This window comes from Anomaloglossus baeobatrachus, chromosome 2 (genome assembly GCF_048569485.1).
Source record: "Anomaloglossus baeobatrachus isolate aAnoBae1 chromosome 2, aAnoBae1.hap1, whole genome shotgun sequence".
NCBI classification, from domain to species: Eukaryota; Metazoa; Chordata; class Amphibia; order Anura; family Aromobatidae; genus Anomaloglossus; species Anomaloglossus baeobatrachus.
The window spans coordinates 423984769-423999645 of NC_134354.1; the positions used below are offsets into that span (position 1 = coordinate 423984769).

The 14877-nt window shown below is 52.6% G+C and overlaps 1 protein-coding gene across 1 annotated transcript in view; it reads left to right on the forward strand.

Annotated features, from left to right (window-relative positions):
• GALE (UDP-galactose-4-epimerase) overlaps positions 1–14877 on the forward strand; it is a 45196-nt gene that overhangs the window by 23412 nt on the left and 6907 nt on the right. The window lies entirely within an intron of this gene.

Below are 14877 nucleotides of genomic sequence, written 5' to 3' on the forward strand. Positions count from 1 at the left end.
CGTTTTTGTTTTTTGCTCCCCTTCTTCCGAGAGCCGTAACTTTTTTATTTTTCCGTCAATCTTACAATATGAAAGCTTGTTTTTTGCGGGACAAGTTGTACTTTTAAATGAAACCATAAGTTTTACCATATGGTGTACTGGAAAGCAGCAAAAAAATTCCAAGTGTGGAAAAATTGCAAAAAAAGTGTGATGGCACAATAGTTTTTGGGATGTTTTATTCACGGTGTTCACTATATGGTAAAACTGATGTGTGGGTATGATACCTGAGGTCGGTGCGAGTTTGTAGACACCAAACATGTATAGGTTTACTTGTATCTAAGGGGTTAAAAAAAATTCACAAGTTTGTCCAATAAAAGTGGCGCACGTTTTGCGCCATTTTTCGAAACACGTAGCGTTCTTATTTTTTGGGATCTATGGCTCAGTGACAGCTTATTTTTTGCGTCTCGAGCTGATGTTTCTAATGGTAGCATTTTTGCGCAGATGCTACGTTTTGATCGCCTGTTATTACATTTTGCGTAAAACTTGCGGCGACCAAAAAACGTAATTTTGGCGTTTGGAATTTTTTTGCCACTACGCCGTTTACCAATCAGATTAATTGATTTTATATTTTGATAGATCGGGCATTTCTGAACGCGGCGATACCAAATATGTGTGTATTTATTTATTTTTTAACCCTTTAATTTTCAATGGGGGGAAAGGGGGGTGATTTGAACTTTTAGGTTTTTTGTTTTTTTTTTAATTTTTTAAAACTTTTTTTTTACTTTTTTTATTTTATTTTACTAGTCCCCCTAGGGGGCTATAGCGATCAGCAATCCGATTGCTGATCGCTATCTGCTGATTACAGCTATACCGCTGTAAACAGCAGAAATAGTCACTTTCTTTCTTCCTCTGCTCCGTGCCGAGGAAGAATGAAAGTGAAACTTCGTAGCACCAGGCGTCATCACATGACCCTGTGCTACGATGGCAACCACCGAACGTCACGTGATCACTCACGTGACGTCCGGAGGGGGCGGCGGTAAGTAAAAAAGATGGCCGCGCGCATATAGATCTCGCTGCCAGACTTTGACAGCGAGATCTAAGGGGTTAATGTTCCGGGTGGAATGCGATTCCACTCGGAACATGTAGGCACACATGTCAGCTGTTGAAAACAGCTGATATGTGTGCCGATCCACGCCGCCTGCCCGCGGCAGGGGGCGGGGCTTACCGGGACACGATCCATGACGGATATATCCGTCCATGGTCGTGAAGGGGTTAATGTCTCGTACTTTGTACAAACTGGGGCGTCGCTCCCCTTTTATCAGCTGGCATTTAGTCCACACAGTTTTCCATGGACATGCATGTGAACAGTCAAGCTTGGGTCCTGCTCTGCCCCATCTATATTGAGGTTTGTTGACATAGAGAGGTATAATATAGAGTAGAAAGAAGAGTATGTCAGCTCACCTTCAAGGTGCAGTGTCCGGTTTCTAGTCTGCCGCTTGGATGCCTGGGCAAGGCAGAAAATCCAACATAGCAAAAGATTCCAGCGCCAGAAGGACCAAACTGACAAGATGTGCCATGTAAAATTTCTAATTTATTATTTACATTAAAATAGTTGCCAAATGGTCACAGCTAAAAAAAAACAAGACATCCATGAAAGGGGGAGGTGACTATGATTTAAGGCATAGGCCGAAACGTGTCGGTTGGTTCTCCCCCTTACTTTCATGGATGTCTGTTTTTCTAGCTATCTGACTTTTATTTTTGCATTAATGAGAAATTTTATGACGCGTCTTGTCAGTTCGGTCTTCCAGCACTGGTATCTTTTGCTTTGTTTAATATAGAGTAGCACCGTCCTGATGGGTACACCTTGTCGCAGTAGGATGGCTTTAACGCTTTTTTGATCAAAATCATGTTAACTATGTACCCTATGTCATTTACATTTACTATTTACTTATTTGCACATTTTATTTTTCTCTCAGGTTTTTATAGGCATTTAGGTATTTCTTTATCGTTCCTTTGGGAGACACAGACCATGGGTGTTTAGCTTCTGCCTCCGGAGGACACACAAAGTACTACACTTAAAAGTGTATCTCCTCCCTCTGAGCTTATACACCCCCTGGTAGCCAGTTTATTGCTTTGTGTCAGGAGGCATACTTCCACACATGCATTCTCATCTGATTTGTTTGACTTTTGGAAAGAGTTTGAAGAAAAGCGGGTCCATGTCTGGACTCCCGGCATGTCCCTTCTCACCCCACTGTGTCGGCGGTGTTGTTAAGGTTGATTTCCAAGGCTGCAGCCTTACATGCCGCGCTCCTTCACCATCCCTTCTGGGCTCTGGCTTGAAGTGGGAGCCAGCACGGTCTCCATGCCTGGCAGGAGTCCGGTCTCCATCCACAGCCCCTTGAGGATTCTGTTGGACCGGAGCACTCATCCCCAGGGACATGGCCCTGCGTCTCAGCAGCTAAGTACCTGAGACGTTTATGTTGGGGGTCCCGGTTCTTTATTGTAAGGGGAGAGTATGCTGTATGTGATTGTTTTAACTTTTCCGGCGGGTTCTCTAGCTTTTGCCTGAGAACCGCGCCGATGGTGCCCGCTTGTCGGCCTCGCCGCTTAAATTTAGGCCCTGGCTTCGCCGGAGGCCTAGTTTCATTTTCCTGCCCTCGCATGTCACTCATGCAGAGGGACAGGTTCGGCTCCTCCCGGCGGCCGTTCTACACAGGGGAGGGACACTCCGCACTGCTGGGGCGTCCCTCCTTCCCTGCAGGTCTCTATAGCCCTCCAGTTCCCGCTCTTTTATAGGAACGCCCTCTTCTCAGGCAGAGTTCACTCTGCTCTGGGACATCCTGCATTCTGCATCTCTGCTGAGGTGCTGCGACTGGGGGACCGGGCTTCGGGATCTGGAGGGCACACAACACCGCGCTCAGCGGTCTGGTAAGCCACAGCCGGTCTCCGGTTGTGGACCTCTGTATATTCTCCCTGGGGTTCATTCTCTGCAAAGCCCCCACTCCAGCAGCATGTCTCACACAAGAAGCAAGGCTCCAAAGCTTTATTCTGCATGCACTGCATGTAAGCTCCTGCTGCCTGACCCGAGCACCTATCCACATTGTGATGTCTGCTCTAACTTGGCGGTGCCACAGCCTGGAGTCTCACCCCCAGTGGTCTCTCAGGCTGCTGCTGCACCTGTGATTGAACCCCCGACCTGGGTAGAGTCCTTTTCTAGGTCCATATCCCAGTCATTTGCTGAGTCCATGGGGCTTTTGTCCAGGACTTTGATGAATATGCATCAGCCCCCCTCACAGGGTGCCTCTAATACTCTTGACAGAGGACTCCTATCCTCTGACCTCCGTCCATCGGAGCTCACGGAGGATTCATCATCTGATCCCAGACCCCGTCCTTCTAAGAGAAGGCGCAGGGTTTCCTCCCCCTCCCCATCCCACGGCTCTGTCTCAAGAGCTGACTCTCAAGATGAGGAGGATGCCCTCACTGGGGGCTCGGAGGCTATGTATCCCATCGATTTCTCTGAGGGTGACTCAGATCTTAATGATTTGATTGCTTCTATTAATTCTGTGCTGGATCTCAATCCGCCAGTGTCAGAGGAGCAACCCTCTCTGGCAGAAAAGCACCAGTTTACCTCGCCTAAGAGAGTGAAGAGTGTGTTCTTTAACCACTCCAGTTTTCAGACCGCTGTGACCAAACCCAGGGCCTGCCCTGACAAACGCTTTCCAAAGCGTGGTTCTGATGACCGGTTTCCATTTCCACCTGAGGTGGTCAAGGAGTGGTCTCACTCCCCAAAGGTAGACCCTCCGGTGTCTAGGCTCTCAGCCCGGTCCGTTGTGTCGGTGGCTGACGGCACCTCACTTAAGGATTCCACTGACCGTCAGATTGACCTTCTGGCCAAATCTGTGTATAAAGCTGCGGGGGCCGCGTTTTCCCCGACTTTTGCAGCAGTGTGGGCTCTCAAAGCCATCTCTGCTTCTCTAGAGGAGATGCATTCCCTCACCAAGGAATCTATGCCTGAGATGGTTACCTTAACTTCTCAGGCTTCAGCTTTTTCATCCTATGCCATGTCTGCCATGCTAGAGGCTGCTCACCGCACTGCGGTGGCTTCAGCTAATTCTCTTGTTATCCGCAGGATTTTGTGGCTTCGAGAGTGGAAGGCAGATGCTTCTTCCAAGAAGTTTCTTGCTGGGCTCCCTTTTGCTGGTTCACGGCTGTTTGGTGAACAGCTGGATGAAATCATTAAAGAAGCTACTGGCGGGAAGAGTACTTCCATGCCACAAACCAAGACCAGGAAACCCGCCCAGGGTAGGAATCAATCGAGGTTTCGTTCCTTTCGTTCCTCCAACTGGTCATCCTCTAAGCCTTCCGCCTCGTCCGCTAACTCAGCCAAGGATCAGAAATCCAACTGGCGCCTAAAAGCGCGTCCGCAGAAGACCGCAGGAGGTTCTGCCACTAAGGCAGCTTCCTCATGACTCTCGGCCCGCTCCAGCCACGTCCTTAGTCGGCGGCAGGCTCTCCCACTTTGGCGACGCTTGGTTAAAGCAAGTCTCCGATCAGTGGGTGAGAGACATCATATCTCACGGCTACAGGATAGAATTCTCTTCCAGCCCTCCAAACAGATTTTTTCTCTCAACTCCCCCCTGCTCCAAAGCCTCCGCCTTCTCGCAGGCCGTGGCGTCCTTGCAGGCAAACGGAGTGATTGTCCCAGTTCCCGCTCAGGAACGGTTCAGAGGTTTTTACTCAAATCTCTTCCTAGTTCCAAAAAAGGACGGTACCTTCCGGCCCATCCTGGATCTCAAGCTTCTCAACAAGCATGTCCAGGTGCGGCATTTTCTCATGGAGTCTCTGCGATCAGTCATTGCCTCTATGACCCAAGGGGAGTTCCTGGCGTCCATCGACATCAGAGATGCCTATCTACATGTGCCAATCGCAGTGTCACATCAGCGTTGGTTACGTTTTGCGATAGGAGAGGATCATTTCCAATTCGTGGCTCTCCCCTTCGGGTTAGCCACGGCCCCTCGGGTATTCACCAAGGTCATGGCGGCAGTGATTGCGGTCCTGCACCTCCAGGGGTTAGCAGTGCTTCCTTATCTGGACGACCTTCTGGTCAAGGGTACATCCAGCGCAGACTGTCAGCGGAGTGTTTCGCTCACTCTCGCCACCCTAGCCCAATTCGGGTGGATTGTCAATCTTCCCAAATCCACTCTGACTCCGACCCAGAGTCTCACGTACCTAGGGATGCAGTTCGAGACTTTGCCGGCACTTGTGAAGTTGCCCTTAGACAAACAGCTGTCTCTCCGGTTGGCGGTGCGCTCTCTCCTGAGGCCCCGCCGTTATACCCTCAGGCGTCTGATGCAGGTGCTGGGTCAAATGGTGGCCTCCATGGAGGCGGTTCCCTTTGCCCAGTTCCATCTGCGTCCTCTGCAGCTGGACATTCTCCGCTGTTGGGACAAGCGGACTTCCTCCTTACAGAGGTTAGTGGCTCTGTCGCCACGGACCAGGAGCTGTCTTCAGTGGTGGCTTCGACCCCTCTCCCTGTCCCAAGGGCGCTCCTTCCTGACTCCATCCTGGGTGATTCTCACCACGGATGCCAGCCTATCCGGCTGGGGAGCGGTATCTCCACCACAGAGCACAGGGCACTTGGACTCCGTCCGAGTCAGCCCTTTCAATCAATGTGCTGGAAACCAGAGCTGTGCTTCTAGCTCTCCTAGCCTTTCACCACCTGTTGGCGGGCAGACACATTCGAGTCCAGTCAGACAACGCGACAGCGGTTGCCTACATCAATCACCAAGGCGGGACACGCAGCCGCCTGGCAATGTTGGAGGTCCAACACATTCTTCAATGGGCGGAGGACTCCAAGTCCACCATATCCGCAGTCCACATCCCTGGCGTAGAAAACTGGGAGGCAGATTATCTCAGCCGTCAATCCGTGGACGGTGGCGAGTGGTCCCTGCACCCGGCAGTGTTTCAGTCAATCTGCCGCAAGTGGGGCACTCCGGACGTGGATCTAATGGCATCCCGTCACAACAAGGTTCCGGTTTACGTGGCTCGGTCCCACAATCCTCAGGTCTTCACCGCGGACGCTCTGGTTCAAGACTGGTCCCAGTTTCGTCTGTCCTACGTGTTTTCCCCTCTAGCTCTCTTGCCCAGAGTCCTGCGCAAGATCAGAATGGAGGGCCGTCGAGTCATCCTCATTGCACCGGACTGGCCCAGGCGAGCTTGGTATCCGGACCTGCTCCAACTGTCCGTGGAGATGCCGTGGCATCTTCCGGACCGTCCAGACCTGCTCTCGCAAGGTCCGTTTTTCCGCCCGAATTCTGCGGCACTCAAATTGACGGCGTGGCTCTTGAGTCCTGGATTTTGATGGCTTCTGGTATTCCTCCTGAAGTCATCTCCACTATGACTCGGGCCCGTAAGTCTTCCTCCGTCAAGATCTATCACAGGACTTGGAAAATTTTCCTGTCCTGGTGTCGCTCTTCCGGCCATTCTCCTTGGCCATTCTCGTTGCCGACCCTTCTGTCTTTTTTTACAGTCCGGTCTGCAGCTAGGACTGTCCCTCAACTCTCTCAAGGGACAAGTCTCAGCTCTATCGGTGCTGTTCCAGCGGCGTCTCGCCCGGCTGGCTCAGGTCCGCACCTTCATGCAAGGTGCGTCTCACATCATTCCGCCTTATCGGCGGCCCTTGGATCCCTGAGACCTTAACTTGGTCCTCACGGTATTGCAGAAACCCCCTTTCGAGCCCCTTAGGGAGGTTTCTTTGTATCGTCTTTCTCAAAAGGTGGCCTTTCTAGTTGCCATAACTTCTTTCAGGAGAGTCTCTGATTTGGCTGCGCTCTCCTCGGAGTCACCTTTTTTGGTTTTTCACCAAGACAAGGTAGTTCTCCGTCCGACCCCGGACTTTCTTCCTAAGGTGGTCTCTCCCTTCCACCTTAACCAGGATATTTCCTTGCCTTCCTTCTGTCCGGCCCCTGTTCATCGCTTTGAGAAAGCGCTGCATACTCTAGATCTGGTGCGTTCTCTCCGGATCTTTGTGTCTCGCACCGCTGCGCTTAGGCGGTGCACCTCTCTTTTTTGTGCTAACCACAGGGCGGCGCAAGGGTCTCTCTCTGCGTCTAAGCCAACCTTGGCCCGTTGGATTAGATCGACCATTTCGGACGCCTACCAGAGTACTCAGGTGCCTCCCCCGCCGGGGATCAAAGCACACTCGACCAGAGCTGTCGGTGCCTCTTGGGCTTTTAGGCACCAGGCTACGGCTCAACAAGTCTGTCAGGCTGCCACTTGGACTAGCCTGCATACCTTTTCGAAGCACTACCAAGTGCATGCTCATGCTTCGGCAGATGCGAGCTTGGGCAGACGCATCCTTCAGGCGGCTGTAGCCCACTTGTGAAGTTAGGCTCCGCCTACTTCTTAGGTTTTTTTCAGTTTATTCCCACCCAGGGACAGCTTTGGAACGTCCCATGGTCTGGGTCTCCCAAAGGAACGATAAAGAAAAAGAGAATTTTGTTACTTACCGTAAATTCTTTTTCTTATAGTTCCGTATTGGGAGACCCAGCTCCCTCCCTGTTGCCTGTTGGCAATTTTCTTGTTCCGTGTGTTATCACCGGCTGTTGTCGTGGACAGAGTCTCCGGTTGTTCCGGTTCTTTCTCGGTTCTACTTGTGGGTGGCTATTCTCTTTCAGCTTTTGCACTAAACTGGCTAGGACTGGCTACCAGGGGGGTGTATAAGCTCAGAGGGAGGAGCTACACTTTAAGTGTAGTACTTTGTGTGTCCTCCGGAGGCAGAAGCTAAACACCCATGGTCTGGGTCTCCCAATACGGAACTATAAGAAAAAGAATTTACGGTAAGTAACAAAATTCTCTTTTTCTTTGTCGCTCCATTGGGAGACCCAGACAATTGGGTGTATAGCTTCTGCCTCCGGAGGCCACAAAAAGTATTACACTTTAAAAAGTGTAACCCCTCCCCTCTGCCTATACACCCTCCCGTGCATCACGGGCTCCTCAGTTTTATGCTTTGTGTGGAAGGAGGCACACATCCACTCATGAATTCTCAGATTAGTTATATCGGTTGGAAGAAAAGTGGGCCCCCACGGGGCCCCCGGCATGTTCCCTTCTCACCCCACTAAGTCGGCGGTGCTGTTAAGGTTGAGGTACCCATTGCGGGTACAAAGGCCGGAGCCTCATGCCGTCTCCTTCACCATCCCTTAGCGGCTCTGGGAGAAGTGGGATCCTGAGCGGTCATCCATTCACTGGGACAGTGCTCCCTCCGCAGCCCCTGTGGGAATCTGTCGGACAGGAGTTTATTTATCCTCAGGGACCGGGCCCTGTATCACTAAGGTACTCTGTATCCCCATGGGGGATGTGCATGGAGCACCTTCATCCCGGACGCTGCAGCAGCTGCTTATTTGTGACGGCCGGCGGACTTCCGCGCCGACCGCGCCTGTTTATCGGCCGCGGTCTTAAATTTAGTCCCCGGCTTCAATTGCGGCCTAGTAGCAAAACTCCCGCCCCCGGGCCTGTCTATCAGGGGTAAGGGCGGGACGGCCGGCCTGACGTCGGCTGTGAGGGCCGGAGCATCCGGTATGTTTCCTCCCCCCTCACTGATCACTGTGGGGACTCCAGATTCCCGCACTTTTTCTAACGCCGCCCACGGCTCCACTCCTCCCCTGAGAGCTCCGGCAGCCATTTCTTTGGCATTCTGCCTGTGGAGGATTTCCTGGAAAGAGCTCTGCAACGCTGGGAGACCTAAGGCAGGGAATCTGGAGGACACGCACTCCGCTTTTTAGCGGTCGGTAAGCCACACCGGTCACCCGGTGCTGGTCCCCTTAGGGTGCCGGAATATATATATATATATATATATATATATATATATATATATATATATATATATATATATATATATATATATATATATATATATATATATATATATATATATATATATATATATATATATATATATATATATAAAAATATATATATATATATATATATAATATTATATATATATTATATTATATACTAGAAGGTGGCCCGATTCTACGCATCGGGTATTCTAGAATTTACGTATTGTGTAGTTCATGTATGATTTTTGTTATATATATATATATATATATATATATATAATATATATATATATATATATATATATATATATATAATATATATATATATATATATATATGAGATGTTGTTGTGTGTAGTTACCAAGTGTTTGTGTAGGCGCTGTACATGTTCTGGGTGTTGTCTGGGTGTGGCGGGGGGTGAGAGCGGTGTTGTATGTGTGTTGCGTTGTTTGTGGAGCGCTGTGTGTCTGTAGCGTTGTGTGTGTGTGTGTGTGTTGCGCGGTGTGTGTGTGTGAGGTGTGTTTTGGGGGGAGGTGTGTTTTGTGCAATGTGTGTGTTGTGCGGTATGTGCGTATATTTGTGTGTGCCGCGGTGTTTGTGTGTTGGGTGTTGTGTGTGTGCAGCGTTGTCTGTGTGTGTGGGTGTCTGTGTAGGGCAGTTGTTTGTGGTTCCCAGTGTGTGTGTGTGTGGTGTGTTGTGCAGTGCGTGTGTGTGTGTGTGTGTGTGTGTGTGTGTGTGTGCATCAGCCTCTTTTCTCTCAGCCTACCTCTCCCAGCCTCCCTCCTCCCAGCCTCCCTCAGCATCAGCCTCCCTCTCCCAGCCTCCCCAAGCATCAGCCTCCACCAGCATCAGCCTCTCTCCTTCCAGCCTCCCCCAGCATCAGCCTCCGCCAGCATCAGCCTCTCTCCTTCCAGCCTCCTCCAGCATCAGCCTCCCTCTCCCAGCCTTCCCCAGGATCAGCCTCTCTCCTCCCAGCCTCCGTCCTCCCAGCCTTCCCCAGCATCAGCTTTCCCCTCCCAGCCTCCCTCAGCATCAGCCTTCCCCAGCATCAGCCTCTCTCCTCCCAGCCTCAGCCTCTCTCCTTCCAGCCTCCCCCAGCATCAGCCTCTCTCCTTCCAGCTTCCCTCAGCATCAGCCTCCCCTTCCCATCCTTCCCCAGGATCAGCCTCTCTCCTCCCAGCCTCCTTCCTCCCAGCCTCCCCCTCCCAGCCTCCCTCAGCATCAGCCTTCCGCTCCCAGTCTCCCCCAGCATCAGCCTCCCCATGCATCAGCCTCCACCAGCATCAGCCTCTCTCCTTCCAGCCTCCCCCAGCATCAGCCTCCCCTTCCCAGCCTTCCCCAGGATCAGCCTCTCTCCTCCCAGCCTCCTTCCTCCCAGCCTCCCCCTCCCAGCCTCCCTCAGCATCAGCCTTCCGCTCCCAGTCTCCCCCAGCATCAGCCTCCCCAAGCATCAGCCTCCACCAGCATCAGCCTCTCTCCTTCCAGCCTCCCCCAGCATCAGCCTCTCTCCTTCCAGCCTCCCTCTGCATCAGCCTCCCGTTCCCAGCCTTCCCCAGGATCAGCCTCTCTCCTCCCAGCCTCCTTCCTCCCAGCCTCCCTCAGCATTAGCCTTCCCCTCCCAGCCTCCCCCAGCATCAGCCTCCCCCAGCATCAGCCTCCCCCAGCATCAGCCTCCCCCAGCATCAGCCTCCCCCAGCATCAGCCTCCCCCAGCATCAGCCTCCCCGAGCATTAGCCTCCACCAGCATTAGCCTCTCTCCTTCCAGCCTCCCCCAGCATCAGCCTCCCCAAGCATCAGCCTCCCCAAGCATCAGCCTCCACCAGCATCAGCCTCCCTCGTCCCAGCCTCCCCCAGCATCAGCCTCTCTCCTCCCAGCCTTCCCCATGATCAGCCTCTCTGCTCCCAGCCTCCTCCAGCACGCCGTGCTCCTCTGCCGACACTCACACACCCGATCGCATCCACTCACACACACCCGATCGCATCCACTCACACACACCCGATCGCATCCACTCACACACACCCGATCGCATCCACTCACACACACCCGATCGCATCCACTCACACACACCCGATCGCATCCACTCACACACACCCGATCGCATCCACTCACACACACCCGATCGCATCCACTCACACACACAGACACTGACGATATCGCACATACGCGCCTATACTCACAACATCCGGAGGTATCACATGCTTCTGGCCATGTGATCCTCCCGCAGGTCCTGGAAGCTAACAGCACAGTACCGCCGCCGAGAAGCAAGCGATATCCCAGGATGTTGTGAGTATGTGGATGCGATGTGATGTGTGTGTGAGAGTGAGTGTGATCTGATTTGTGTGTGTGTATGTGTGTGCTGTTATGTGTGTGTGCTGTTATGTGTCTGTATTTTCCGCCGCTGCAGGACCTTGATGTGTGGATGCGATGTGATGTGTGTGTGTGTGAGGTGTGTGTGAGAGTGAGTGTGAGCCGGTGTACACTGGTAACTATGATACACATCGGGTAACTAAGGGACCTTAGTTACCCGATGTGTATAATGGTTACCAGCTTTCACGGCCTCCGTCAAGATCCCAGCATCGCAAGGTTATGTCTGGCGCTGCCGGGATCCTGACGCAGCCGGTGTAGAAGCAAGCGATATCCCAGCATGTTGTGATGTGTGAGGTGTGTGTGAGAGTGAGTGTGAGAGTGAGTGTGATCTGATGTGTGTGTGTACTCACCTGGGAGTCGCGGCTCCGTGTCAGTTGGGCCAGAGCGAGCGTGCATTGCGTGAGGGGGGCGGGGCCTGCAGAGAGCCGGGGCGAGAGGCCAATCCGTGTGGGGGGGCGGGGCCATGGCGAGCCCAGCGGCCAATCAGCTTTGTGTCACTGTAAGGACACAATTTCGGAGCATGACAGACAGACAGACAGACAGATAGACAGACAGACAGAATAAGGCAATTATATATATAGATATATATATATTATATTATATATAATATATAATATATATATATAATATATATATATATATATATATATATATATATATATATATATTTATTTATTTATATATTTCTGTTCGGTCGGGCTGTATACCCTTACCATATACCCTCAGTGATCACTCTCCTAGGAGACAACAGCATGTCGTCCACAAGGAGCAAGGGTGCCAAGGCACAGGGTTATTTTGCGACCTGTACCTCTTGTGCGGCTAAGTTACCTGCGGGTTCCACCTACCCTCACTGTGAGCAATGCTCAACCCCTGTTTTGCTTCCTCAACCCGAGCCTCGGTCACTAGTGGGCCCCTCGGCTCAGGTAGAACCCCTTGCTCCCCCTGTCCAGGCGGCAGGGACAGAGTTGGCAGTTTTTGCTGAAAAACTCTGAGTCACTCTCACAATCCATGGCTCAGTCTATGGACAAATGGTCTGCCAAGCTGCTTGAAGCTTTGCAGTCCAGACCGGTCCTTACACAAGCCCCGGGCCCTGTTGTATCTTCACCTCCAGGCCCCTCTCTGTCCGCGCCGCAGCACGTTCCCAGGGGGGGCCCTAGGTCTCACGTGGAGGACTCCGGCCCGGACCACAGTCCCAGACTGGCTAAGCGGGCCCGCTGGGAATCTTCCCCGACTTCTTCACGCTGCTCGGGTTCCCAGCGTGAGAACTCTCTGGAGGACGAGGCGGACGTCGCAGCTCAGGGCTCTGACACTGACATTGCTCTCAATCTTGATACACCTGAAAGGGACGCCATAGTAAATGACCTTATCTCGTCCATCAACCAGGTGTTAGATATCTCTCCCCCGCCGCCACCGGTAGAGGAGTCGACTTCTCAGCAGGAGAAACACCAGTTTCGGTTCCCTAAACGTACACGGAGTGCGTTTTTCGATCACTCTAACTTCAGAGATGCTGTCCAGAAGCCCAGAGCGGTTCCGGACAAGCGCTTTACTAAGCGCCTTACTGACACACGTTACCCCTTCCCCTCTGACGTGGTTAAGGGTTGAGCTCAATGTCCCAAGGTGGATCCCCCAGTCTCTAGATTGGCGGCTAGATCTGTGGTATCGGTTGCAGATGGATCATCGCTAAAGGATGCCACTGACAGGCAGATAGAGCTCCTGGTAAAATCCATCTATGAAGCCACGGGCGCGTCTTTTGCCCCGGCCTTTGCAGCCGTATGGGCACTACAAGCTATCTCAGCTTGTCTGGCTGAGATTAATGCGGTCACACGTAATTCTGCTCCGCAGGTTGCGTCTTTGACTTCTCAGGCGTCAGCTTTTTCTTCCTATGCCATGAACGCAGTTTTAGACTGCTAGCCGTACAGCGGTGGCATCCGCTAACTCTGTGGCAGTCCGCAGGGCCATGTGGCTGCGCGAATGGAAGGCAGACTCGGCTTCCAAGAGGTTCTTAACCGGTTTGCCGTTTGCTGGCGACCGCTTGTTTGGTGAACGATTGGATGAGATTATTAAGGAATCCAAGGGAAAGGACTCCTCCTTACCCCAGTCCAAACCAAAGAGACCTCAGCAACGGAAAATACAATCGAGGTTTCGGTCCTTTCGTCCCTCCGCCAAGCCCCAATCCTCTTCGTCCAGCAGGCCGGAGAAAGGCCAGAGGAACTCCTATGCGTGGCGGTCCAAGTCACGCCCCCAAAAGGCCGCAGGAGGCACTGCTTCCAAGGCGGCCTCCTCATGACTCTCGGCATACCCGAACCGCATCCTCGGACGGTGGCAGGCTCTCCCGCTTTTGCGACGCCTGGTGGCCACATGTTCAAGACCGATGGGTGAGAGACATTCTGTCTCACGGTTACAGGATAGAGTTCAGCTCTCGTCCCCCGACTCGTTTCTTCTGAACATCTCCGCCCCCCGAGCGAGCCGATGCACTTTTTCAGGCGGTGAACGCTCTGAAGACAGAAGGAGTTGTGATCCCTGTTCCCCTCCAGGAACATGGTCGCGGCTTTTACTCCAACTTGTTTGTGGTGCCAAAGAAGGACGGCTCGTTCCGTCCCGTTCTGGACCTCAAACTGCTCAACAGACATGTGAGCACCAGACTGTTTCGGATGGAATCTCTCCGCTCTGTCATCGCTTCGATGTCACAAGGAGACTTCCTAGCATCGATCGACATCAAGGATGCTTATCTCCATGTGCCGATCGCACCCGAACATCAACGCTTTTTGCGTTTCGCCATCGGGGACGAACACCTTCAGTTCGTGGCATTGCCTTTCGGCCTGGCGACAGCCCCACGGGTGTTCACCAAGGTCATGGCATCTGTTGTGGCGGTCCTACACTCTCAGGGCCACTCGGTGATTCCCTACTTAGACGATCTTCTGGTCAGGGCACCCTCTCAGATGGCGTGTCAAAACAGCCTTTCCGTCGCTCTGGCGACTCTCCAGCAGTTCGGGTGGATCATCAACTTCCCAAAATCCAAGTTGACACCGACCCAATCACTGACGTACCTTGGGATGGAGTTTCATACTCAGTCAGCGGTAGTCATGCTACCGCTGGACAAGCAGCTTTCGCTGCAGGCAGGGGTGCAATCTCTTCTTCGGGGTCAGTCACACCCCTTGAGGCGCCTCATGCACTTCCTGGGGAAGATGGTGGCAGAGATGGAGGCAGTGCCCTTCGCGCAATTCCATCTGCGGCCACTCCAGTGGGACATTCTCCGCAAATGGGACAGGAGGTCGACTTCACTCGACAGGAACGTCTCTCTTTCCCTTGCAACCAAGACGTCACTTCAGTGGTGGCTCCTTCCCAACTCTCTATCGCAGGGAAAATCCTTCCTACCCCCCACCTGGGCTGTGGTCACGACGGACGCGAGCCTGCCAGGGTGGGGAGCGTTTTTTCTCCACCACAGGGCTCAGGGAACCTGGACTCCGATAGTCATCCCTTCAGATCAATATTCTGGAGATAAGGGCAGTGTATCTAGCCCTATTGGCCTTTCATCGGTGGCTGGAGGGCAGGCAGATCCGGATCCAGTCGGACAACGCCACTGCCGTCGCATAAATCAACCACCAAGGCGGCACTCGCAGTCGTCAAGCCTTCCAGGAAGTCCGACGAATTCTGCAGTGGGTGGAAGCCACAGCTTCCACCATCTCCGCA